At 35.9% G+C, this 27166-nt stretch overlaps 1 pseudogene; it reads right to left on the reverse strand.

The window, feature by feature from the left end:
• Window positions 1–7482: 7482 nt before the first annotated feature.
• LOC117206593 lies at window positions 7483–13924 on the reverse strand (annotated as a pseudogene).
• Window positions 13925–27166: the final 13242 nt, after the last annotated feature.

A 27166-nucleotide genomic window follows, 5' to 3' on the forward strand; every position in this document is an offset into this window, starting at 1 on the left:
TGTAGAAAGTCAGATACTTTTTTTATTTATTACAGCGTGTAACTTCTGCTTCTCTTCGGCTTTACTTCACAAGAAGTAACTATGACTTTGACTTCAATGAAGATCTACAATTTTTTTTTCTTATTATTTAATTTGTACTTTACAATTTGTCCAGCTGGACATTTGGTAAATTTGTCTAACTTAGCTGCTAAATAACATGTGGATATCATCGGGATACCATGGTTATACCATAACCAGCGGGATACCATCTGCGAGTTTGATTATTGTATTTGTTTAGTGAGATCAGTGGGGTGTTTTCTTTTTTGTTTTCTTAGAGATCTACAATGACTACGAAAAATGTTTAATCAGGTTCTTCTATGTTTCATCATCATGATACCAACTTTTGTAGTAAAATTTTTAATTTTTTAAGAATGTATTATTAAATGCCACGAAATGTAATATACTCGAGCCTGATTAATTATATGAGTTGTTCAAAGGCCGTATCAAGCAACTCTATACACTAAAAAGTGCAGAAATGCAATGATCTTTTTACAATTTACCATTGGCATCATCTGCCGATTAATACGTCTGCATTTATTTCCTGAGAATTGAATAATCGCGTAATTATACGCGATATTCAAGTTCTCTGTTGCCAAATGTTATCAGTATATCCTATAAGTCAAGACCAGGTAAAAATGTCATATGAACGTAAAGGCTTCACGGGGAGAAGGAGAAATGTCAAACTTTAACATTTCCCAAAAAATAAAAATTTATGTTTCAATATATAAACTTCAGAAGTCACAATTTCATATCTTCTCACAGATATTTTATCGAAATAAAACATTTTATTCTTCGGCATTCTCAACTTTTACTACTAATTTTAAATAACATAAAACAAATTTAACAGCAAAAAAATGAATTTAAAAAAATCGCAGAAGCATATGGAAGACTGACAAACTGAAAATTTATTAAAATTGACATCCCATCCATTGTTTTCTCGTGGACTGTAGTTAGGGTCGTACAAGTATTATGAACGAACCTTCTGACAATACTAGATGTGAATATTCTTAATTTATTCATTCATTCTAATATTTCATTGCATAGTAACGCATCTCTGTTACTGTTCATGTCATATATTGTCTTTTTTGTTATAATTGCTTAATAATGTTTCCAATCATATATATTTATATGATGTTTTCTATTTATTTTGACCTATAGTTTGTAGCCTAACCTTTGCCCGCAAAAAATTGGCTTCTGAGCAATTAATATGTAAATGCTAAAACAGATACAATGGTGTGCAAATACTGTTTATAGTCACCGTACTTATTTTCTATAGTTCTACTTGCAAGAAGCGGTCAAGGATCAAATGTTTCTAGCATTATTACGACACAACGCAATATACATATATTGTCGCATTGAAAAATCTCCATTGTACGCCGTACGTATTCATCGGCACGACCCAAACACGAAGAAACCGAAAGTCGAAAAACGGCTGACAGGTGCAAAGGTTCTTCTTGCAACTAATCTGATTCGTTCATCTCTTCCCTCGTTCTTCGAATGCATGTGAATAGGAAAAAATAGAAAGGAATTGCGGTAAATGCTGCGGTAAAACTGGCCAGCAATGAGATCAAAAGAAATTTCGCAAATTCGCGAACGGTTCGAGGGTCGACCGGTGTCCCATCGATGACGAAAAGTACAACTTTCTTTTGAGAATCGAGAGTGAACGGCCTTCCCTGTTAGCGACCATATTACATTATTATGCAAAAAACCAGGAGAACCATTCAACCAGTCGTCTATTTTATATACAGAATGTTTGATAAACTTTATTTTTCTAATACTGCAATGCCTGTCCCTTAGTAACTTATGAATAATAAAATTTTAATATTCAGAAAAGACGTGTGTTACATACAGTAGAATTCCATTTATCTAATTCCACCGTGAGAAAAGTTCATGAAACTGGAGTTCATATGTATATCTAATAGTTATAACAAATGTAATACGATGAGCACACGGGAAAAAAGGTGAATGTCAAGTTTTAACGTTTCTCGAAAAACGAAAATGTATTTTTTCTATATGTAATATCATAACGTCATATTTTCTCATATGTGAAAATAAAACACCATTTTATTCTTCACATTATTTTGCATTATTCTCAACTTTCGAAGCATTTACTTCTTTCTTTCACTGTTTTTATTTGACATTCCTCATTTTTTCGTCGTGGGTTCAATATCTTGTAACTACTGTGAAACACAGAAAATTTTAATTCGCGGTGTGACATAGCCAATAACAAAGAACACACGCAGGAGCATACGGAAAAAGTTTTAAAATTCGATATTTTCCCTTTGTATATTCGCTATGTGACTTTCAGTTTATACATAGTTGAATTGTATCATTAAAAAATAAGTATACATGAGCGAGTTCAGTAATTTTTTCCACTAACAACTAAGTAATAAGATAATATGAAAAAACAGTGTCACTCACGTAAAATATTATAACATTCTGTTTCGTGAAGGTACAAAAAATCTATTAAAGACATATTACAGAACACATGCAAAAACAGATGTTATATTTTATAAATAAAAGAAGTAGATTATCTCATAAATCCTTTAATCTCTTTGGCAAGAAGAAATACTAACGAGAACCCGTATCATAAAAATACTATCCTTCGTTATTTTTTATGAAGGTAGATTTAATAATCGAGATTGAAAAAAATTCAGTAGAATTATTTCTGTAAAAGGATCTATAAATCTGTGATAAATATGTATATCGATAAGAATGTATTTTCTAGTCAAACTACATATTATACAATTTTTATTTATTTTGTGAGTATAAAAAGGACAGGTCATTACAAATAATAAAACGATATTATAAACAACATTTCAACAAAATTTCCAATTTACCTGTACACAATTCACTATTTTATCTCATAAACACGTTTTCCAAAAACCTCCTCGATTGCAAGTGAAATGTTGCATTGACATAACGTTGATTCTCAACGAGTTAATTGAGCTAAGATTTTATTACGGTAAAAGAAGTTCTAGCGTATCAAGTTATGTGTCGAGTAAATTTTCCAATATTCCTATAATCAATGGATACGTTATTGTCTATCGAATATCCCAGTTCATACAGCGTATAATGTACGACGACTATCGTCAGGTCTTCCGTGATCGTTTAGCATGGTTGGTAAACCAGGCGGACGAGAAAAGGAAAAATGAAATCGGGAAAAACGTTTCGATCTATATTAAAGTTCCTCTATATCATACAGTGTCCATTGAACGGTGCTACCGGAAATTCGACAGTTCCAGCGTGACTTTCACGGTCCGATAACGATATTGCCAAGTACACGAAACGGGTAATGCAACTTGATCGTGGGTGGTGACACGAATGAACGGAAGAACGCGATCTTCCGCGTTCATTCATAGGTCAAACGGTGAAATGTACTTTCACCTTCCAACTCCGGAGTCAGCCTCGACCGTGAACGCGATTTCAAAGCATGCAACGAATTTTGAAACGACCATCTCTTTCCCTCTCATTGAGATTTGGTCGAAAGATCTCGCGAAGTGCAACGTGTTCGAGCAAACAGCTAGCGTGTAAGTTGATAATAATCTCTTATTTAACGATTGTTGAAACCATAGAAGATCATTAAACTGCGGATGCTTATGTAAATTTGTGTTTCTAAACGCGATTAAAGGACGAGATATAAATAGAAAGATACGTGCTTCATCCTTCAGATACTGTAACAAGTATGGGAAAGTTCTGCAGTATCAACGAAAATTAGTTTTAATTTAGTTCCATCGGTAAATATTAATATTGTACTTATATAAGCAAATTAGTAATACAGTTATGTGTAATATATTTCACAGCCATGTTGTCTGCTTAATTTCTTATTATAATAATATAATAAGAATAACCAAGTAATCGAATAATTTTGTCTGAATATGTCCATTATCTTCGACTTATAATAATAAATTTTGAATAGAAACTATATTACACTCTATGCAATCTACACAATTTTGCAATACTAACATTTTACATATGCATAGAAATACATCATCTAACCATCATTAAATAGTTTACATCCTCGTAAAACGCACTGCAGTCGGTTTAGTAACGCGCGAGGTCAAAGTTTACCTAATAGATAGCTTTTTTCCGAGTACATCGAGTACATCTCGTAATCGACGAGTCGCGTTAGACCATTGATAATTTATAGCATAGATACTATCAGTGATAGGTACGTTTTCTGTACCTAAGAGTTATGAGACAGTTTCGAAATTTCACGAACTCATTTACATACATGTCACGCTCGATAACAAAAAGTTCGATTTTTCAACTTATTTTCCACACACGTAACACCGTGTACGGATCGATGAATGATCGCTAGAGAATTGGCGCCAGAACGTTCACTTTTAACGCGATCAACGCCATTAATAGTCAACGATTTATTGAACGCGCTATTAATTCATCGCATCTCATTGATTTTATATGATCCGAGTGAAATCGAGGCGTTCAACCAATGATACATCTATTTACCGATTACTCCATGACGCTGTGTAATCGTATACGAACGATAGTATTACGGAATAAACTTCTTTTTCTTCCTCTTTCTTTCTTTTCTCATTTGTCTCTTCTTATTTTCCCCGTTTTTTCTCTCATCTTTTTATTATCGTCATTTTTCTTATTGAGATATGTATAATTTTGTGCGCTAGACTAGATTGGCCGCGTAGTAGTGACACACGTATGTGAATATGAGTGTGCGGAAGTATGTGTGTGCGTGGCGTCTCAAAAAACATGAATGTAACTGTTCCGTTGGTAGTTTGGTATGGAATATGGTGAGACAAAGAGAGTGCTGAGTCGCGTGTAAATGTTTATCGACGAAGATCCTAGAAATCGTTTATTAAATAAATCTAAAACTATTTTAATGTAAATTCTAAGTGTAATCTTAATGTTCCTTTACTTTTATTTCGGCAATTAAGATTCACAATTCTCAACGCTTCTTTCATCTTCTGTCATATTTTTTTTGTAAGGAAAATATAACGCGTTAAGTGACTCGTTTAATGATTATTTCTATTATTCTCAAAATAAAATAGAACCCTGATTTTTTAATATACCAAAACAAAACGATCGATTATCGGAACGTCGATTGATGGAAACTTCGTAAATAGTTACGTTTGACAACAAAATATTTTATAATACTCGGATGTCTCTTTTTACAGCGACATAAGGCAATGAAAAGAACGATTGCCGCATTCCACGTACATACAGCTTTTAAAAAACCGCGAAACCTTTCATTAAAATTGAGAATGAAACGATGAAATGCGACCATCTTGTGAATCATTTAATTAAACGGGTACCGTAGGTGGTGAGAGCAAATTTATAGGTTACCCTGTCCTTTTCAGGAGAAACAACAACCGTTACGTCATGTGTGTGAAACCACATTTGTCTTGTTCGAGAATGCAACGCCCAAATACGCTCAATCCCCTTTCCGAGTCACGTAATCCGCTATCTCATTACACGTCATGCACTTCCACGTGTTCGTGGAATAAATTGGTCACATATTTATCGACTTTTGTGGCAAAAGTATATATTTTATATATAAAAGAGATTATCGAATAAAGCTTTCCTGTTAGAAATATTAAGAAACATATTTCCAAATATCTATGACCCTGAATAAATATATTTTATATATATATCGTTTGTATACATAGAAATATATTAAGAAACAAATACACATCATCGATGCATGTTATTAATGAACGTCAGTTTAATGACTTGTATTCGGATATTATAGAATTCCTTTGTGCCAGTTTCATACGACGCAGGTGACGAAACCACCATTTTGCAATGTTTTAATAAACCTGCTAATTATCGAGCTGCTGTCTTATCACGATAACCCAATTTTTTTTCATAACAAGGTGGCAAATATAGATCGTGCAACAACTACGTACAAGCACAGGAATAGTTAAAAAAAATCGCTTACAAATAAGTGAGTAAGACGTTTTATCGACATTATCGTATTTAATTTACCAACTAATATCAATACTAGTAAGATTCGCATGTTAGAAGTTATAATTATAATTAATAGTAAAATAAATAAATGAAAAAAATAGTGAAATTTTATTCGTTTTGTTCCTAAACTTGTTATTGCTATGCAGAGGTATTTATTAATCATTACTATTAATTACTATTAACAGTGTAATAGAATGACAAATGAAGTTCAGTGTAGAAGATAATTTATATCTCTTTATCCTCAGTTTCCTGCATTTCTGAGTTACAAATGCTTTCAACATTTTGTGGAAAATATATACAAATGCATTACGTATGATAACATTTAAGATGTGAAATTTATGGTTAATATATTTTACTATTTTCTACTTTCCTTCAAGTCACACTGTTATACCATGATTAGCTTCTCAAAATTTTAAACATTTTGATTCTTTCTATATGTGCAATGATTTCGTGGAAAAGTTTGCAAAATATCGTCGTTATTGAAATATGCAAATGCATAATATGAAGGTTCTAGTACCGACAGTAGAGTTTAACATAGACAGGAAAACAAAGTTTAAAATATAATAATTATGTATGTTCGATTGAAATAGAATGGCCTCAAATTAGGTCGAATCGAAAGTATCAGATCGATGACGTATTTTGCATCCTTGGATTATCACGAGCTCGAAATTAGTAATTAGCTTGTATCTATATACAATATCAATTGCACGATCATTACCGCAATTATGCTAAATTCTTTAATAATGAAGTAATTCACAATCTTTTGTTGCTCGATTCTGCGACTTCCTGCGACTCTGTATGTGAATGACGGTTAATCAATTTCACGCTTAAGTTTCGCGATATTAGACAAAATCAAAAGACAGACGGAGCGCGAAAGAACTCACTTTTATTTCTCACATATTGCACAAAAAATGATAATACGTAATATTTTACCCAGTGAAGGAACAAACTGTAGGAAACAGCTTGCTGACGGATAAATCAGCATTTCTAAACTAATTACGTATATCTTGAAGATACGTGTAACTTGTTTGAACGTTCCCAAGGCTATTTCTATCGACGTTCGGCTTTCTCTTTCATTCAACCCTTCCAAAGGGACAAATTAAATTTGAAAAGATAAGAATCTCAATATATACATAAGACATTGAATAATAAAATATAACAAAATATAAAATATAGATATATTAATAATAAAGTACAAGATACAAAACATATAAAATAAAATCTAATTTATCATTTTCTACATACTATAGCAACGTATACTATATCGTTTCACGTTGTTCATGTACATAACTTTAATTAATATGAAAGGTAATTGCCATCATCTATGGATGTCTTAAACTTCTCGTAAAACTACATCAACTTAGAATTCTATCCATTCATCCACGAGTACTTCTACTTACAGACATTTCGGTAACCTGTTATTCCTTCGGCATAATCGCGATAGAAAATTACTACTTTGACAAGTAAGAGCGCTATAAAGATAATATGTATTATCATCTATAGTCTTATTAATCGTTGTGGTTTACTAGTAGTTATGCTAATAGTCTCGCTAAGAGGAACCGATGTACTGGATGGCGTGCCATATTTAGGGGGTGGGGCCGGACCGTAAGGTGCCGATACCGGTTCATTCGAGCTGTTCGACGAGGCGCCTAAAATAGTCGTAATAGCGTTCACTAACGAAGCAACCACTTTTAATATCGCGTTAAAGATGTCTTTGATCGATGAGCCGAGCGGATCAAGTGAGTTTGATGATGGTTTAGGCTGAAAAGTTCAGAAGCTCAGTCACAGAAAGCTAATAAGTATATTGCGGATGTTTATGCATTTATGGAAAATTTAACCCATTAATCGACCGTCGTCGTAAGATGAAACGCCATTGGAATTAAGTTTGAGATATGGTAATCGCTTATTTACGACTTCATTTAACATCGTATTTAGCTTTGTGACTTTTGGAGGCAAGTGTTTATAAAAATGTGCTTAGAGGGTTAAACGTCGTAAGATGCACATGATGTACGTAATATAGAAAAATATACAGAGTGGTTGGTAACTGGTGGTACAAGCGGAAAGGGGATGATTCTACGCGAAAGAAGAAGTAGAAAATATAGAATAAAATTTTTTTTAATTTTTTTTTAAATTTCTCCATCGAGACAACGATCTACAGTGAGATCCATTATAACATACCGCAGGCTTTTTTCGCGTAGAATCACCCCCTTTCTGCTTGTACCACTAGTTACCAACCACCCTGTATAAAACATTAAAACGTAAATGTACATTTTCACATATTTCCTAAAATATTAGAACACATAAAATCGAGTTCTCGTTATAATAAATAAAAGATCAAATGAGGTTATTTGTCTTTGGAAAAATGTGAGTCTTCATAAACATCCACAGACTACTAATAAAATCTTATGTTTTTGACTCTGGGTTACAGGAGACAAGCGTAATGTACTGGCGAATAAGAAAAAAAAATGAAAGGACAAAGGAAAACTTACATAACCGTATGGACGGGGAGGACCATGGTCAGCACCATAGCTAGTGGGAGCTCCATAAGTGTCCTTGACACCTTTGGAACCACTGGAACCTGCACTGGTGCCTGCTATAGCTCCAGCGACCACCGCTTTCACGAGACTCATTAAATCTGATTTACCACCAGCTCCTGAATTCTGTAAAAAATCCAACAACCAAAGGACAGTTAACGGGTGTTCGTTAATTATTGTCAATTATTTTTAAATTAAAATTTTAAATTAAAATTGTATAATGGTCCATTACATCGATAAGATGCGAAAGCTTTTCGTTTAATATCTTTAGGTTGGCCGTTTTAGTGTTAAAAGGTTTGCAATTATTTCGAAAAACTATCGAGAGGCAGTACACGATGGTATACATGAGACTGGTTTAGTAGTGAAACGGTCGATTTATTAGAGAAGAACAAATTGTTGTTAACAGAAAAGTCAATGCGTACTTTGCTAAGACTAGAGACAACTCCGGCGATTAGGTTTGAGAGCACCGTCATCTTTCCAGGTCCAACCGGCTAGAAATAAATGGATATTTTATAAAATCAATATATCATTACTAAGAAACATAATATGACAGTAATAATAATGAAAAATATCGTAAATAAATAATATATATGTACTTCGAGCAAGGGACCCAATGAAGCCTTAATCAGATCACCAAAACTCGATCCACCTTGACCTGGAGCCTAAAATTCACTTCAATTTGCCTTCTAATACGAAGAAACAAACATTTCCAAAAGTTATTATATTTACGTTACTGATTTGACGACTCAATGGTACAGCCAATGGACCAATAATGGGCCCGATTAGCGGTGCAACTAATTGAAGAAGCGGTGTCAAAATCGCAGCCGAATCTCTTTCGCCATTCTTACCCTGAAACAAACTTTATTTTTTACCTGACCTTACCTGCGCTCTCGGTATTCCTTCTTATCCATTCCGTTTCTCTGCGAAAAATTCTACAGAAACTCGATAACTCACTCTACTAAGTTGCAACAATATTGGAAGCAACAGTGCTGGGATATCGCTTCCTCCTGCTTCGCCATCTCCCTAAAAGCGCAAGATGAGGTTTTTTTTTTTTAAATAAACGAAGCATTTCGAGATGATTCATTAGAGTTCTTACGTCCGACAGGTCTTGAAGTATTGGAATTCCTACTTCGAGTAAATCGGCAATATCAGCGTCGGAGTCAGGCTGAAAAAATGAACAAATGTAGGATCCATGATAAATCCGATAATATTCATACAATTAGATCATCCAATAAGTTTGTATTGTTTATTTCCTTGTTATATATAGAAGCTTTATACTAATCTATCCAGCTTTTATATTATTCCCTCTTCCTTTAGATATCTTGGCTGTAATTTCTCATTAGATACAAATCAAAATGTATATTATTCATTCAGCTTTCCTTCCAAATGCCTTCTGTAGATCAAATTCGATCGTATAAAATTATTCATTTCGATCATTTACTATTTTGTGTTCTTTAAAGACATGGCGAAAAATATGAACATGGTACGAACTTATTAAACAATCTAATATGTTTAACGTTTTGTATTAATAATTTCGAAATCTTCGTCGAAGTTCTTACGTCGCTAAGATCTTCCAAGGCTGGTGCGACAAGCATAAGCAAGTCGATGATAGTTTGTATGGGACCACCTTCGTCGTCGTCGTCATAGTCTTCATCTGACTCGCTTTGGTTAGAACTCTCTTTAGAGCCATTCTTGTTATCATTTTCTTCATCGGATTCGATGCCATCGTTATCTTCGCCGCTGTTTTCTTTACTTTTGTTACCTTCTTTCCCATCATCGTCCTCTTTGTTATCATCGTCCTCGTTGCTGCCATTATCCTCTTTGCTTCCACTGTCGTCGTCATCGTCCTATCGATTAAAAGTTCTCGTAATAATAATATTTCGCGATATGCTACACCATAGAAAATGAAATCGAACGTACCTCAACTTGTTGCGCCAAAGACGTCTGATTACGTCTTCCTTTCTGTTTGAGCGCAGACTGAAATAAACGAATCGACTTCAATAATGTTCCGTTGATGCGTGTTCGTTGTTGTTTTCGGATAACACCGGTAACGTTGAGAACGCAAGCGAATTCGAAGAAATTCTGTGATGTCACACGCGAGTTTGCACAACGATCTCTTGTTCGATAAATCCGAAGAAAATTAGACCAAAGAGAAATAAATATTTCTGCTGATTAGGTATATAAATAAATCGTTAATTAATTCATGATTTAAAGACAGATGATGAGGCGTGATGAATGGAAAAAAATTATTTTGCAGAAAATCAAAAACGCACATATACCTCGTCGACTGTATGAAATCTATAAGTCGATTTCTCGTTAAACATGATACATTCATTTTCGCAATTCTTTTTCAAGTCATAAGTTGTATATACGTGTTACATAATTATTTGTGTTATGTAACACCAACTTTCGATTTTATTTGCTTACCCATGAAGCCTCAAAAAAATCCACATTATTTCGTTGATGCTCGTAATAAACAAGGCACATTGAGTAATTAACGCGTCCAATTAAATTATCTACGCCACACTTGTCAAACCTCTCACATTGTCTCTAACGAATGCAACCTTATCAATTCACACTTTTCTTTTATACAGTGTCAATTTATGCACACCTTTCACCCGCCTACTTCTAATAACTTTGAAGTTATACGGTTCTTGCTTTCTCATTTCTTCGCAAAGATAAAAATATATCTTTACCGTTTGTTCTCCTTTTACATCTACAAAGCTAGTGAACGCTGAAAGCCCACAACGTTAAAGCGTAAACAATTCAAACAATCGAACTAACAGAAACGCACATTCTGCTTCTATTGGGAATTTTCACTTGTGACGTTTACATTATGTGCCACATCAACTGGTCAAATATGTACTATACTTATACTCATCACTGAACTTACCGGTGGCTTCTGAGTAGAATAAAGTTGAGTTCTCTGAGACTGTGGAACCCTTTGACGCACTGGAACCCTCTGCGTAGTCGATGACGTCTGTTGATTCAACGGAGGCGGCGTAAGATTCGTCGACGGAGTATTATTTCTTCTGATCGCGACTATCGTCTTCAACAACTGACTAATCGGTGATGATTGACGCTTTCCTTCAGATTTTTGTTTCTTCGACTTGTCCTTCTTCGCGCCGTCCTTCTTCTTCTCTTGCTTCTTCCGTTCCTCCTTTTTAGAATTGTTCGTTGTTTCGTTTACTTGAATGCTATCATCGAATACAACGTTGATTTGTCCAGATTCGTTGGTCACGGTGTAATTGGTATCAAAATACGGTGGAAATTGATCAAGAGGATCTCTAGTTGGTATCGTGAAGTATTTGCCACCCTCGTTCTTCAACGTGGTCGTTTGTACAGGTTCTTCGTGGGTAAACGTAATCACCGCTTCGAAAGGAACTTTGAACAGCGGTTTTACGGAACTTATGTTCCTCTGTTGAGATAGAAAATCAACACCTTTCAATGGTATTTCATCGTTGAAAACCAGAGGACTCCGCGTGGTGAACGTGATCTCATCCGCGATACCCTGGTTATTGGAAACATTCCTCTCGACTCCGTCGAAAAAATATCTAGTAACAAAAGGATCGTTTGGGAACTTGATGTTGTCACTAGTCATGGTCACAGGTAGATAAGTCCTCGCAGGAGGCGAAACTACGTTCGTATTTCGAACGACATCGGTAGGTCTCACGTCGATGCCAATAGCTGGTCCAAAGTCAGGAAATTGAGGAACAAACAGCTGTCGATCCGCGGATTTCAATAAATTCGTCGTGTCGAAGGCATCTTTGATGGTTGGCTCTTTGAATCTCGATCTTGGAATATTTATATTCGCTGTGATCTCTAGTGGACTTGGAACAGTGGTATCGGTGATCGCGAAACTGTTAAATGTTGGTTGAAGTTGTCGATTGTTGTTAAATAAACTCTTCGTAGTCGCTCCGTTGATCGTAAACGATGGCAACTGTGCAGTAGCGTACACCTTATCGTTCGATAACTGAAGGTTTCCATTTCTTTGAAGGCCTCTGACGTTCTCGGGTTGTCTACGATTCTCTGAAACTCTAACATTTTCAGGTTGTCTACCGTTTTCCAGAAGTCGAACGTTTCCAGGATGTCTATCATTCTCTACAATTCTTATGTTTTCCGTGTGTCTACCGTTCTCCAGAATTCTAACAGCTGCTGGAATTTTCGTTTTCTCAAAGTTCTCGGCGTATCTCGTGTTCTCGAAGCTCTTTGTGTTCGCATAATGTCGGATAGCATTGACAGGTTTGATGTTATCAAAATTTTGCAATTCCAAATTTCTATCGCTGTTCTGCGCTCTTACGCTCTCGAAACCTTTGCTGTTGTCGAAACCTCTGTTGCTCTCTGCCGCTTTGACATTTCCAGTAGGTTTCGACTGTGACTCTTTCACAGTAGTCAGAGTGATATTTATTCGAGACGCCATTAGACCCATAACGTATCTGGCCCATGCTACCAAGTCGTCCTTGGTCGCAATTTTCAGCGGTAATTGAATCTCCAGAATTTTTGGCACAGCGGAGAACCCGTTTCTCGCGTCGTTCGAAGCGTCTTCTGGCAAACGTTTCGACAACGGTGCGGCCATTGAAATCACCAGGTTTGTCGCTATAAGCGCGAGCATCGTATAGGACCCTGGTATTCTTCTCGACAACAGGAAAAACATCGTTATTGATCTTCTTTACGAGACAATTTATCGAACGATAAGGTATTAAATATATTTAACAACACTGATACTCAATCGTTATTCAACGTCCACGCGAATTCATAGAACAAAAATCGACACCTGGACGTCATTTCTGCGCAACAGGCGCACCTTTCATTTGACACAGAATCTGTCGTTGCTTGATAAAATCGACAACGTATTCCCACTAGGTATTGCACATGTCGATCGTAACCGTTATCGGGCAAAGGGAAATTCGACGTAGAATCGCGACGTGAAAACTGATCGGAGACATGGAAAAGTGGATGTTTTATAGCGGGATGAGTAATTGGTCGCCCCTTTCCTTGCTGATCGTGGAAGCGTGCACTTTTTCCGTGCGCCGATCGGCATATTGGCATTTCTAATGACAGTGTACAACGCCGCGGCGAGTGCACTCACTTCCGTCGTTGCATTCGCAATTACGGGGGTGCAATTCCTCGTAGGAGGCGCGGTGCACGCAAAGTGCGGCCGACGACAGGCTTTCGCAACGCACGGCAACCGCCTAATCCGAAAAAACGTGTGTAATGGATTCGAAGTGTACAATTGGGACGTCGATTTACTAATATAGCATCTTTATCTCTTAATGGGTGCTTCATGAAATCTCCAAGTCTGTACTTTATGGATGGTCTGTCCTTTGTTTCTTTTGTCTTCGAAGTGATTGCGAAAAGAAGCGGAGAATCTTGAAAAAATTCGTGTTTACGGTAGTCCATTTTACATGTTGACTTCGGACAGGTGAAATGTTATGGAAGAATGGGTTAGGAGAAGTGTTAGAATTTAATTAAGATTAGAATTAAGATTAATAATGTGTGGAAGACACAATGTTTGTGTTGAAATAATATAATGTGATATTTATTAAACAATTATTACAGGAATATAAGTAAGTATTGTGGAATGTAGACAGTTGGCTAGTTATTCACAGACTGACTGGCTTAGTGACCCATGGCCCTTGAAAAGGTTTACAACCCCACTCTCTATGCAGTAATGAGTGTGACCTATGTGAGTGTCTGTGTGGCGTCACACGTGCCACAGAACCTTCTAGTAGCTTCTCGACGTGCCCATCGAGAATGTTTCATCCATATCCTCACGCTTCTTCCGGCGAATCCTCGAAAGAGCATGCACGTGTTAGCCGCCGTGGTGCAACTCACGAACGCACGCTAGTGGGGATGGCGTTGGGCAACGAAGGGAAGAATCCGTACGACCAATCACCTCATCTGCATGCGATTGATATCGTTGTATTCCAACAAGAAGACGTAAGGATTATGAGAGATCGTGCATGGAAGTAGTCTAACAGTTTATGATGGTCACTAAGTTCAGATGCTCGCTTATCTTCCATGGTAGAATTATATCGATATTTATAATCATTTTTCTCTTATCGCATGTAAAAGTTGGAATTATCACGATGAAATCTGTTATTTTTGTTCCTATCATCTTGTCGACATACGCTTCTTCCTTCTTTCTTTTGCAGTAACCATAGTAACCATATTTACGTAGATCGAAACTGTTCTCGACTTTTGTCGACAAATACAACAAAGCGAATTGCAAAAGTTAAACAAATTGACAATGAAACCTTACAATTAGCAACTTGTAGTTGGCCGTGAACGTGATGTTGAAGTATTAGAAGGTGGTAACAATGACCTTAGCATTAGGCGAATAAACTGCCACTGCGTTCATTAACAGTTTTCAGTACAAACAAAACAAGGACAAGTTTAACTCTATCCCACGTTGATGAAAGTTACCACGCTGGTTCGTGCATATTAAGTTAATCGCACTCCCGCGCCGCCGTCTGAAGTTGATCTAAGATTTTGCTCGAGTCACATTGACCTATACTTTCAGTTTCTTTCCAAAGTGATTCTATCGTCGTAACTTTGATAAATTCGCGATAAAACGTTATCTACATCGATCTTAAATGCCTAATGAACTATATCCTTATATAAGCGTAGAATGGTTCACTGGGTGTTCGATATATGAACTTCTCGAAAGAGAAATTCACCAGCTCAATTTAAAGGAGTATATTTCTTAATCTTATTACCATTCACGGATATGTGATTAGCAAATTAAATTTAATTATTAAACGACTGAAAACGTGAATAGGATTAAAGAAGTGAAGCATAACAAAGATTAGTTTCATTTATTCAATACTATAACGAATTCATCATATTTCCGCACCTTAAAATATTCCATAACCCATAAACATTCGCAACGTAATGATCTAGCTTCATAAAAATCTTCATAAAAACTGTTTTCGTAAGCTTATCTATTCCAAGACGATGGCATAAATAACCGCGAATGCCAAGATAAATATTAAAAAAAATAATGTCCGTAACATCTTCAGCTTCCTCTATTTTTCTATTTATAGAGTTGATCAACATGAGTTCCGAGCATACCGCATAAAAATACAGTACAAATATCATGAAGTATTCAGCAAGCTGCCTCCTGAAACACGTAAAAAAGAGACGAAAAGAAAAAAAGGACGATGTACGTGACATGAGAAAGTCAACGATGATTCTACAATCGATAAAATTGTGAACGATTAAAACCAGTCAACGAACTGTAAACTCCGCTACGTTATCACGCTGATTATCAGCGATCGAACAGATGTAGCGACGTATCGTGGAGCCTGGGCTCTGTCTTACAACTAGCACCGTTAGATCGGTTTACTGACCAGCCTCAAGAGACTTATATCGTGCCACGACGATCGTACCAAACGACGGCTGGACGCCTTTTATAATCCTTTGAAGGTCGATTTCGTTGTTCGATAGAATTTCAATACCCTCGACGATTTGCGATTCCATCGTCAATCTTTATCTTTCATCCGCGTGTTAGGAAAAGATAGAGTCGGGATCATTCTTGTTTATGCAACGATCGCCTTACATCACCTTCCAATTATTCGCGTCACTTGTTCAGCTTCCGCTGGCAATCGGCGAACGTTCATAAATTAATGTCAAAATTTTGTTCAAGCTCGAGTTCAATTTTAAAAGCACGTCTAGATGTTTAAATGCGAAACTGTGAATTGATTATAAGTTTGTTAAAGATCATCTACAAAAGTGAAAATGTTACGACGTTACTGAAACTAAAAATATAAGCTGTGAATCGATTATAAGTTTCTTAATGATCGTCTATAAAAATTAGAAAGTTCTTAATACGATACAACTGTCCTTAACGACTTATCGATTCAGTTACGTTTGTTCGTAAAATTCCACGTGTCGATCGGAACGCGTGGCTTTACAGATATATGCAGATGTAGGAGGACAGATGGAGGTTGTTGTCTCTCATGAATGTATGTATAAAGAATATTTATTTGACATCGGCGATTTGTAATCCTTCTTCTTCCTTTGCGAAATCTACCACAAATATTGCTTAGTTTCTTAATTTAAAAGTTTAAGGTTACATTTTCGAACAGATTTACGCGAAAGCCGTTTTTTTCATCTCACATTTCTACATATCGTAATTAAGTATTAAGTTGTTCGGAAAGTGTCTTTCTTTCGTACACATGTTTTTTACAACAGTGCACCTTCGTACAAACGTGAAACCAAGTATGTGAAATGTCACGGTGTAATTCGACAAAATAGTATAAAACAAAACACGTTGTGCGTCTATTATTTCCTCATAAAACGAATGAAACTTTTCGGACAAGATAATATAAAGCATCACGACACGCCACAAATGAAACTATCCTTTTTATGCCGAACCAATTTCACACATATTAATACGAATTATTGTTTTTATACTTTCTATTCTATGAGCACATTCAACGTTCTTTATTGATTGCTTTTTACGTGCAAGATTCTACTCCGCGAGATCTTGTAATTTTCTACCTTCTAATCGATTTCAGGTAAACTTAATAACATCTCTGACGCAACCAGAGAAGCTTACAAGGGATAAAAAGGAAGTAGAAGGGTCAGTTAACACTTTGACTGCCACCTTTCTTACAATTGTAAAAATTGTAATTGACAGTTAGGGCATTTCGAATATAACCAATAAACTGAAGATACTTTGAAATAAAAAGTGCCCCACTGAACAATTAAACATTTTTATTAGCATCAATAAAAAAAAATGAGACTAAATCTTGATGATGATGATGATGATGATGACGATGATGATGATGACGATGACGATGATGACGATGACGATGATGATGATGAAGATGACGATGATGACGATGACGATGATGACTATGATGACGATGACGATGACGATGACGACGATGACGACGATGACGACGATGACGACGATGGCGACGATGGCAACGATGACGACGATGACGATGATGACGATGATGACGATGACGATGACGATGGCGATGATGATGATGATGATGATGACGATGATGATGATGATGATGATGATATAATAATAATAGTAATAATATATAGATATAATAGTAATAATAATAATAATAATACAAACATGAATACGTTAAACACGATGTTTACAGGTGTCCTTATAAAATCTGATAGAGACATCGATTCGAGCAGTAGAAACTATAGAAAGTAGTCGCGCGTTTCAATTTTTTTTTGCTCCGTGTGTATGTGCGTGCGTGTGTGCTTGTTGGAGCGCGTCCACGTTTAAAAATATATTTATTAAATGTTAACAGGATGATTCGCCGATCGTGAAAGCTACATCTAATTATTGTCGTGGTTACATGGTTGCGATGTCGTTTGCTCCTGTGCAATTAGTACCAGGAAAGAAAAGACATTGTTACTCGGTGATGGTTCGTTCAATTGTTAGCTTGCATATTGAATTTCATTTCGCTTTTTCTCTTTGTCCCTGACAAATGATTTCGTTTAGGTGGACGATACGGCGCGTAATTTTCAAGAATAGTATCGTCGATCAGTTTTTAAAAGGGAAACCCAATTAATTTCGTTTTTCTGCGAGATTTCGCAGGATTTCATAACGTTGCAGAAGGGAAAAAGTGAAAGGCATTCGGTTTCCTGCTACTTTGACCGAATGACACGGGAGAAACACGTGAAGTTCGAGATTGAAAGCACGAAACTTGGACGATCTTCTTCGAATATCTAAAGAATCGTTTTATAACTATGATGACACTTTGACTGCCACGCCGAAATCACATGTTTCGCTGAGGACGCCACGGGAGTATTTTTGTTATTGAAAGCGTATAATGGCAAAATAATGATAAATTGATGATGTAAGACAATATTCTTCTCCAATGGACCGTTTATCTTATTGGTGGCCATGGGTAAACACCGTGGCACCTTGGTAACAGTTGATAGCGACATATTATAACGAGGCTTCGTGTATTTCAACAAACCATTCGCATTCGTTATTTCGTCGTAAGCAAAACGTGCAGAATATATTGTTGAAACGTGTAGAATATATTAGTAAAGAATATTTGCTCATTCTAAATATAATAGTAAGGCATGTGCACACTTCTAACTTCAATTATATGATTATAAAGCAGCATTTACGATTATTTTCTAAGCTGTGTTTATAATAATATTCGTATATTCGTATACTACGATACTAAATTGATTTGCGATACGAAAAGAGAGCAAGCGTCTGTTTACAATAATATCTGCAATTGTAAGTCAAAAAATTAATTAAAACGTACTTGTCATATCTTTTCCTCGAGTGATTTTCACGTAACAGTAAAGTTACAAAAACGCGGGAGAAGACGATTCGTTGTTTGGATGCTGGCAAAGATAAAGAACGTCGGTATTTTACGCAAGAAAGTGCAATAATCTATAGTACGAATATTCTGGAACGCGTCGCGCCCAAACCAAATAAAAAGCAGTAAGATCGTAGCAAAAACTGGTTGCTTTAGAATTCATGGAAACTTATCAGTTGCTAGGCTGACAATTATATATACCACATACTGGCTACTTTTCATTCGACCGATATTCAGATTAATAACCTATGGATCAGTCGAATTAAATATACTGCGCAGTTGTCGTTAAATAATTATCGTTGTTGTTAATTCTAAAATACATTGCGAAATCGTTTTGTCGCCGTGGAACTGCGCCACGACTCGGTTCATCCGTTTGCGTCATACAACGCGTTGAAATCTTCACGAGGTCAAATTCGGTCAAAAACGGATTCGTCGAAACACGATTTTGTCAAGGGTTGTTATCAGTGAAAGGGTAGCAAAGGTGTCTCCGTCTAGCGATCGTGCATGGAAACAATAATAATCGAGAACTCTAACGATCGATTCACCGTCTTCCTCTTACTGTCGGTAAAATCGCAATTGATCATCGAGGATCGGGAGATGTGTTTTATCCAATGTATATAAACTTGGTTCACCAACGAATAGGTTCCTCTTTAAAAATGAGAAAGTTTGTGAAGCGTTATTTTGTTAGCAAAAGAAAACTTCAGCGTCAAGCTACAAACACGTACGGTGACAGACATAATTAGTTTCACTTAGTAATAAATAAAACGCTACATAATTTACATAAAGGCAGAGCGAGTGACGGTCTTGTAATAGGAAATTCCGGTTATAGCCACGATGGAAAACGATTCCGAGTTTATCGGTCCGGTTTCATGCAATTCGCGCGACAACGAAGGTTAGCAACATTCACGGTGCGACCAGTTTCTGTCGTCTATTGATCTGCTCTGCAGTCTGTCGGTGCTGAATGTTTCGCCTAACGTTCGTTGCAAAACCGATAATTGTCATAGAGCTACGAGGCGACTAGCGGTTTTCTTATCGTCATATGTTCCCTCCACTTTTCGAGTTTTTGCCACTGAATAATTACACGCGATTAGCAAAATTTTCTACCGCGCACCAGCAAAAAGATGTCTGGCGCTTTCGTTTCGTGCGCAGAAAAATTGTCATACTTCACGAATGAAAAACTTAGTTTTTTGTTCGATATTCTACAGTTCTTGAAAGTCAATGGCCAACTTGTATGGTCATTTATCGCGTACTTGCAAAACTCTTATTGATAGCGATGTAACTCTTATTATTATTATTCTAGAGAACTTACGATAGAATCTACGAACCAAATTACGAAAAATATAGGTTATGTTTGTGCTACCTGTTATGGGGTGTTTACACCTGGCGAATATTCATGTGTTTCCCGCTCTGATGAAACGAACGGATATACGTTCGCACTTTCGTTTTTTAATTTTACTAAAATGACGAGCGAACAAGCATTTGTTCGCTTAGCGTAAACGTATCATTACAAGACAAAATTAATGAACGTAAATTGGACGAGTGAGCCAGTTAGGATCAACATAGATGAATAAGCTTTCTAGAGCAATGTTTCACACGCGTCTTAACAATGAATTAGATCATATGGGTTATATTTTCTTTTTACATGAATTTGGATATAACACGATTTACAAAAAAAACTGCAATTCTCTTTTCGTATGGTTTCATTCGATCTGCCATATTTTCACTCTAATTTTTCTTTATGTTTTCCTTAGAATTTAATTGCCACCTATCGCCTATTTTGCTTATCTTCTGTATTCTCTATTTTATGGAAAAATGATAGAAAGTCTACTTTATTTGGAATAAAATGTCAACATTCAGTTCCGTGAACCAGCTTCAGGATGTTAAGTTACGTGGGAATTCCCCTTAATTGTTTCTTGAATATTGTATACGGTAATTGTTCGTGTTTGAAGCTACTATTTGACCGAACAAAAATGAAATCTTTAACGCGCGTAATTATGCATGTACATATAATTATCTTCAGGAACGTACAGAATAAAAAGTATATGTAAGCGAATACACATGAAATAGAGATCTAATGCCGAGGATTTTATATAATTTATTTAAACATATGTTACTGTTTGTAAAATGAATAGTCGTGTCTATAACCAGTTCTCACATTTTCATATGCGTTTTACGCACTTTCAATATGGTTTTTAGTACTGTTTTATTCTGAATCTATCTTTTGTGTAAAAACAGAAACAGACGTGTTTTGTGTCCGGTGACGCTGCACGTCTATTGCAACATACACGAGAAAACAGCGCTCGTCCGCGTTGAATATTGCATTATAGATTCAATGCATAGACTCAATGATCTTTTTACTAGCTAATAATAATTTTTCTGTTATAATATACTTAGACATAAAGCAGTGTAAAAAATCACGTAGAATAAAAAGCAAGAAATGTCAACTGGTCGTCAAAGAAGTTTGTTTAAACAAACTTTGAACGTGATGAAATCACGATTAAATAAGAACCCAAGCTCTCTGATCCTTCTAACAAAATCGACCTCGCATTCTTCCAAATATTAAAATGTTCGATAATCGTAAAGCATCGTTGACTATCGAGGTCGATTTTCGACTAATGTTCGAACAAAAAATATAAAGAATGTGCAAGACTAAAAGTAACGAGCGGAGCAATATTATTTATTTTTAACCAGAAAGGCGCGTGACCAGAGCGCGACGCTATAGTTGCAAATTTTACGTTGCAAGAAAGACTTCGCGGAAATCTCTTTGCCGAAGTACGCGTAATCGGGACCTCATGATTTTCTTTGAGGCGGTGCAACTGCAAATCAACCGTGTCTAACATCGCCTTTGCCTTTTGTTTTGCATTCTGCTTCTATGTAAATCCCGACATTCTTATTTACGTAACGCTCCAACGTTCTGATAATCGAGTTACCAGGAAATTACGCGAGAATTCGTCCTGTTCGAAAGTGGAAAAAAAAAAGAAAAAAGCGCGTGTCATAAGATGAACGCCCTGTAGCAAAACCTTTCTTCCGTTTCTTTTTTCGACAGGGGACGGTTTAGTGAGATAAAAACCGTGTCACGTGATACTTTCACCGACCAGATCCGTCTTCCGGCCCGTGACATTTAAGAAGATCCCATGACGAATAGCAAAAAAAAAAAAAAAAATTGATCTACTGACAGTATCATTGGAATTCATATTAATAGAAATTTCCTTGAAATCTAAATTCCTTTGGAAGAAGCGTTTTGATATTGAATTTCTTTTTCTGACAAGTATTTCTTTCGATTTTAATATTCGATAGCAATAATTATTAAAGGTTTTGATAAATAATCTTCTAGTGATATTCAGATTTCTGTAATTTTGTATAATTGTTCTGTTACTTACAAGATGTATTCTGTACATGTATATTTTGATCAGTCACCTGGTCGAATACTTTGATATGCGAAAAAACCGCTACAGTATTTTCCACATAACAAGGAGAAGCGTTAAATAATTTTCCGTATTGATACATGCTGGATCCATAACAAAACTACAGCGTGAAACGTTCAACTTGTAAACATTAGTTTTATATAACGCGCTTGGATATTATAGAGTTCCTAGAACGTTGCAATCGCGCGTGTTTGCCATGTTAGCAGCGAATTAATAACAGCTATAAAAATATTCTTAAATTTTCTAACAATTACTGGGACGCAAAGTAATAGACATCGTTAGCGCCGATAATAGCCTAACAACCGGTGTGTGTCATATTTTATTGCTTTAACGATAGTACAATCTTCGTAAGCGATCGTTCCAACCATAAATGAGTCATTCGGAAGCAACTTTCATTAATTCCGTAATTTAAAAAGAACATCGGTATATGTCTATTGTAATTAATGTCTCTAAATAAATGAATTAAAGGAAGTAGAAAAAAGTGATACAAACATTATTTTGTAAAATTCATCATAGAGTTTATGCTTATTTATATCATCCTCGTGCGATAAATACACACGTGCAAGTAATTTATTCGGTTTTTGAGGAATTGAACATTAATTATACGCCTTTTGAGAAATGTACAAAAAGTAGAGCGGTGTGGTTTGCCTTTTGAAATGTTCATTTGTCTACATTAGAACTTGCATCGTGAAACCTTTAGTTTCTCACCTACTTCCACCAGGTGCTAACAATTCCCAACTTTCCATTATTGGTCACAAATTTCTAAGAAGCAACTTTACGATATCATCTTCCAGCCAACTCGTGCTAACTAGCAAATTTCAATTTTCTTCATTAACATACGAGTATGTCTATGAATGATTAACTTGTATCTGAAGAAATCTAATTATGCATCTGACACTGCATCTATACATATCAGCTCTAAATTATCAATTTTCAAATGACATTCATTCGGTGCAATATCCTTCAACATCGTAAATGTTTTGTCGAGTCATCGAAAACGAGTCTAAAATTATCATACAATCGCAAACATAAGAAGTTTAGCAATGACGAATTGTGCTAAATCTAACCCTATAATCTGCGACGCATAAAAGTATGGGCAAAAAAGTGATTCAATCCAGTTTTGTAAGAACATATCGTAAGTAGTCCTTGGCCTGTTCGCGAGCATCTGAAGTAGAAACGAGGAATTTCTTACATTTCCCCGTTGCTCCATCTTCAAATCCTACATACAATTACATGGAAAATACTCGCGACCCTTATTTTCAACATAAATGATTTATTAAGTGTTTGTGCTTTTGTTACGCGTTTCCTATCGTATGGAAAACGCATGAAAAATTCATTAGAAACGAAACTATTGCCGCTTGGCAAGGTTGCGACGTTTCAGCCCATCTCAAATCGACGAGACTCCTAGAATATTCGTGACAGGAATAACGAATGTTAAAGACTGTGTAATAAAACGAATGGACTTGGAAGCTATGTGGAATACTGCAGCAGTCGTCTAAATTTTTTTTAGGAAAACTACGTGTCGTAAATGAACATCTAGAGCGAAGTTCCTTTTATAACTGAAACGTGGTATAGGTAATTACCATGTATTTTAATAAAAGATTGAGAACGATCGAAGATACCCTAAGAGATATCTCTCTATCGATAATATTTCCGAACAAGATATTATTTCAACTTATTACTTCATTTATTATTTTAATTTATTATTCTAGATCAAAATTGCTTAATCCCAGATGAATGAGAATGAATTCTTACGCTGTAGCCTTCTTTAAATTTTGCTTGTAACACTTACTATGGTTCCTAGTTGTAATTTATTTTACTTAACATATGTTATGGTGATATCAGAGAAGAAAAAAACCTGTTGTTTCTTACGGAATTACACGTGGAGCACGAACTAGAATTTCGTTTATTTTCAACGCTGGTTTCCTTAGCTAACCGGTAGCGGAATTAGTCAGGAACACGAGTCAAGTGCTATTCCAGGCCGGATCCTGGAAATCGTTACGTGACCAACCGTTGCCCGCGTTATAATATACGATTAAAAGTGGACAACCAAACCTGAGTTTCCGTGTCACCGAATTACATAAATCTATTAATTGCTCAAGGCGCTATTAGGAATAAAGGAATCGACGCATCCTTGAGTTACTTGTTTTTGTCTTGTTCTTATTAGTTTCAAGGAGGATTTCTAGTGGCTCTTGAATCCTCGTTCTTATTAATGGATAATTATTGAATTAATGACGAATCGATGGTAAAATCAATTATAGTTGATCAACTATCTAAAAAAAAAAAGAAAAAAAAAGAAAAATTACAATAAAACGGTAATGTCCTTTATTTGTAGGTTTTGTAAGAACAAAAACGATCACGAGAATGTGGTTTAGCGCGCAAAGATCATAGTCAGATGAAAAGAATGATTATTCTGGCAAGAGATGAATGAAAGCGATATCAAATTGTGCATGAAAGTAGAAGTTGCATAACGTCGAAAGTTCCACCGAGGTTACGTTTGATAAAAGTCGAATGGACTATCAACGACGCGCCATTGAAGAAACATTTTGTTAGAACGTGAGTAATTCATTATGCACCGACTTGAGTTAAAATACGAGTTGTAATTCTCGAAGTCTCTACTATTCTATCACTTTGCTACTCGAACTCGATTGTGAAAAGGTAGTAAACGAAACACAGTGAAGCCAAGATTTTTGCAGAGAAAGGAGAGTCACGACCCATTTTTAAATCGATTTCTCGTAATTGATAAGCGACTCGATTGGAACATGCCCAGTTTCGTCATCGAATAATGATCGTTCTTCCTCTCATTTCTGTCGTTTCGATCGCTGGCAAAATAATAAGCGGAAACGTCGTAACAGGACAAACTTCAACGGCGACGTGTACAATTCTCAGGAGCATAAGCCGTTTGCAATGTTTACAATGACAATGAACGCGAATTACGTTGAATTTCTATACGTGGTTCTATTCTATAAAATACAAACCCAAGACACATGCTTCTTGTTCAACATGTGTTTGCGTACAATCGTTGGCCAGATTATATTTATAACAAAGAGTTACTCCATTTAATATGAAGCGGAATTAATTTGATTAATTAAACACGAGGTCGTGAGGGATACGGAAATGTTGAAGAGCTTTTATACGATCGAGTTCAAGATGGATGTTTTTAATTTCCTTTTTGACCTCGTGTTTAATGAGTTTTTTATTCCCTGATTCACTGAAACGCGTCTTCTCTCTCTCTCTCTCTCTCTCTCCCTATACAATATTATACCGGTATAGGAAACATTACTAAAAAGTTTCGAAACGTTTGATAATGATCGTCGAGAAGAAAACGAAAAGTCACCCTTATCTTGATCAGTAGAAGCTGGCAGAATATAACACCGTGGTTTTTTTTTTTGTTAATATCGAAATACGTATACTACAAACACGGTATAACATGGAATTAAATTGTCTTTAATATTGGGAAACATCTAAGGAATACAACTGGCGCAAGAGCAACTTTCGACATCGATTTCCAAATTTTTGACAGCTAACGACAAACACACGACGAGAGATTCCATTCCCTGAGCTCGATCGATCATGACCACTTTTTCGTTAAGGATTAGCGATGCGTATCTCGAGTTCCTTTTCTATTTGGCCCATTCCCAACGAAACAGAGATCAACGAATCGAGAAGCAATTTGCACGATTCTTTAATATGTACAAATAATAAAACAGAACAAATAAATGTACAATACCGTGATAGGTGGAAAATTTAACACTGAAACTATCGAAATCACAGGTTTCAGATTGTCTCATTTTTTCGATTACTAAAAGATCAGTGCAAATGCTTTTGGCAAAATCAATGCTGACTTTCGTTAAAATACAAATATAATTTTATATACTTATACATTTCAGTTGTTTGACTTTAATTAGGATTCTCCGTGTATACTACTCTATGTTTAGTACTGTATGTATATATCACAAATTGTTAGTTCTAGGTTTAATCGTTAAAGTAATTTCATTCCAATTCTGTGAAATCGGAGGTGACTCTAGTCGACCAAACAATCGGCCAACAATCTGGAACGACAATTTCGCAGTTGCGTACTGCGACACAGATCAACCAAATCTATCTGAAATCTTAATAGGATTTTCACTGGATGCGACGTGCAACAAGGTCGGTGAAACAAGAGAATGAAACTGGAAACGGAGAACTTCCATAGAAAAAGCCATGAATACCAGGTACCGTGATAAATCCGATTTACCTGCGATAATTTCAGTTATACATTCGTTGCCGAATAATTGCTGGAAAGTTTCATTTGGCCGCGTAATTAAGCGCCACGGAACAATTGCATCGGTGTGCGATTCACACGGGTACAGCGATAATATAATAGGACGTGTCTGACCACGCACGGGCCGAATCTACTGAGAATCCTTGAACTAAATTACGGCTGCATTCTTCAATTAAAGCACAGCAATCGCATTTAATGTTTTCCTCTATTTTACGTATGCGGATTTAGAAAGTAAACTGTATAAACATGAAATTAATATTTCGATGTAGAACGAAGTTGAAACTCTTGTCATTTGCGGAATGAATAATAAATAACTATGACAAAAGTTTCTATGATTCAGATATACTCTCGTGTCGAGTCTTTATATAAGTTTTCGTAAAAGCAGTGCCTAACGCAGAGGGGATGGGACAAAGAAGAACCAGTTTTATAATCAAAGATAAAAATGCACACAAAAACGGGTCTTTCGATTTTATACATTTATATTTATTTAGGAATAAAAACGAATCTTGTGTTTCTCGTGATATAATTGGCGAATGCTTCGTGTAAAAAGATTCGGAGCCTTTGTTAACCGTAATCGAACCTGAACAATCAATTTCATCGTGAAAATATTTTAAACACCGATCGTTATAACACTTGCTTCTT

This window comes from Bombus bifarius, unplaced genomic scaffold (assembly GCF_011952205.1).
Source record: "Bombus bifarius isolate JDL3187 unplaced genomic scaffold, Bbif_JDL3187 scf7180000008008, whole genome shotgun sequence".
Classification (NCBI taxonomy): domain Eukaryota; kingdom Metazoa; phylum Arthropoda; class Insecta; order Hymenoptera; family Apidae; genus Bombus; species Bombus bifarius.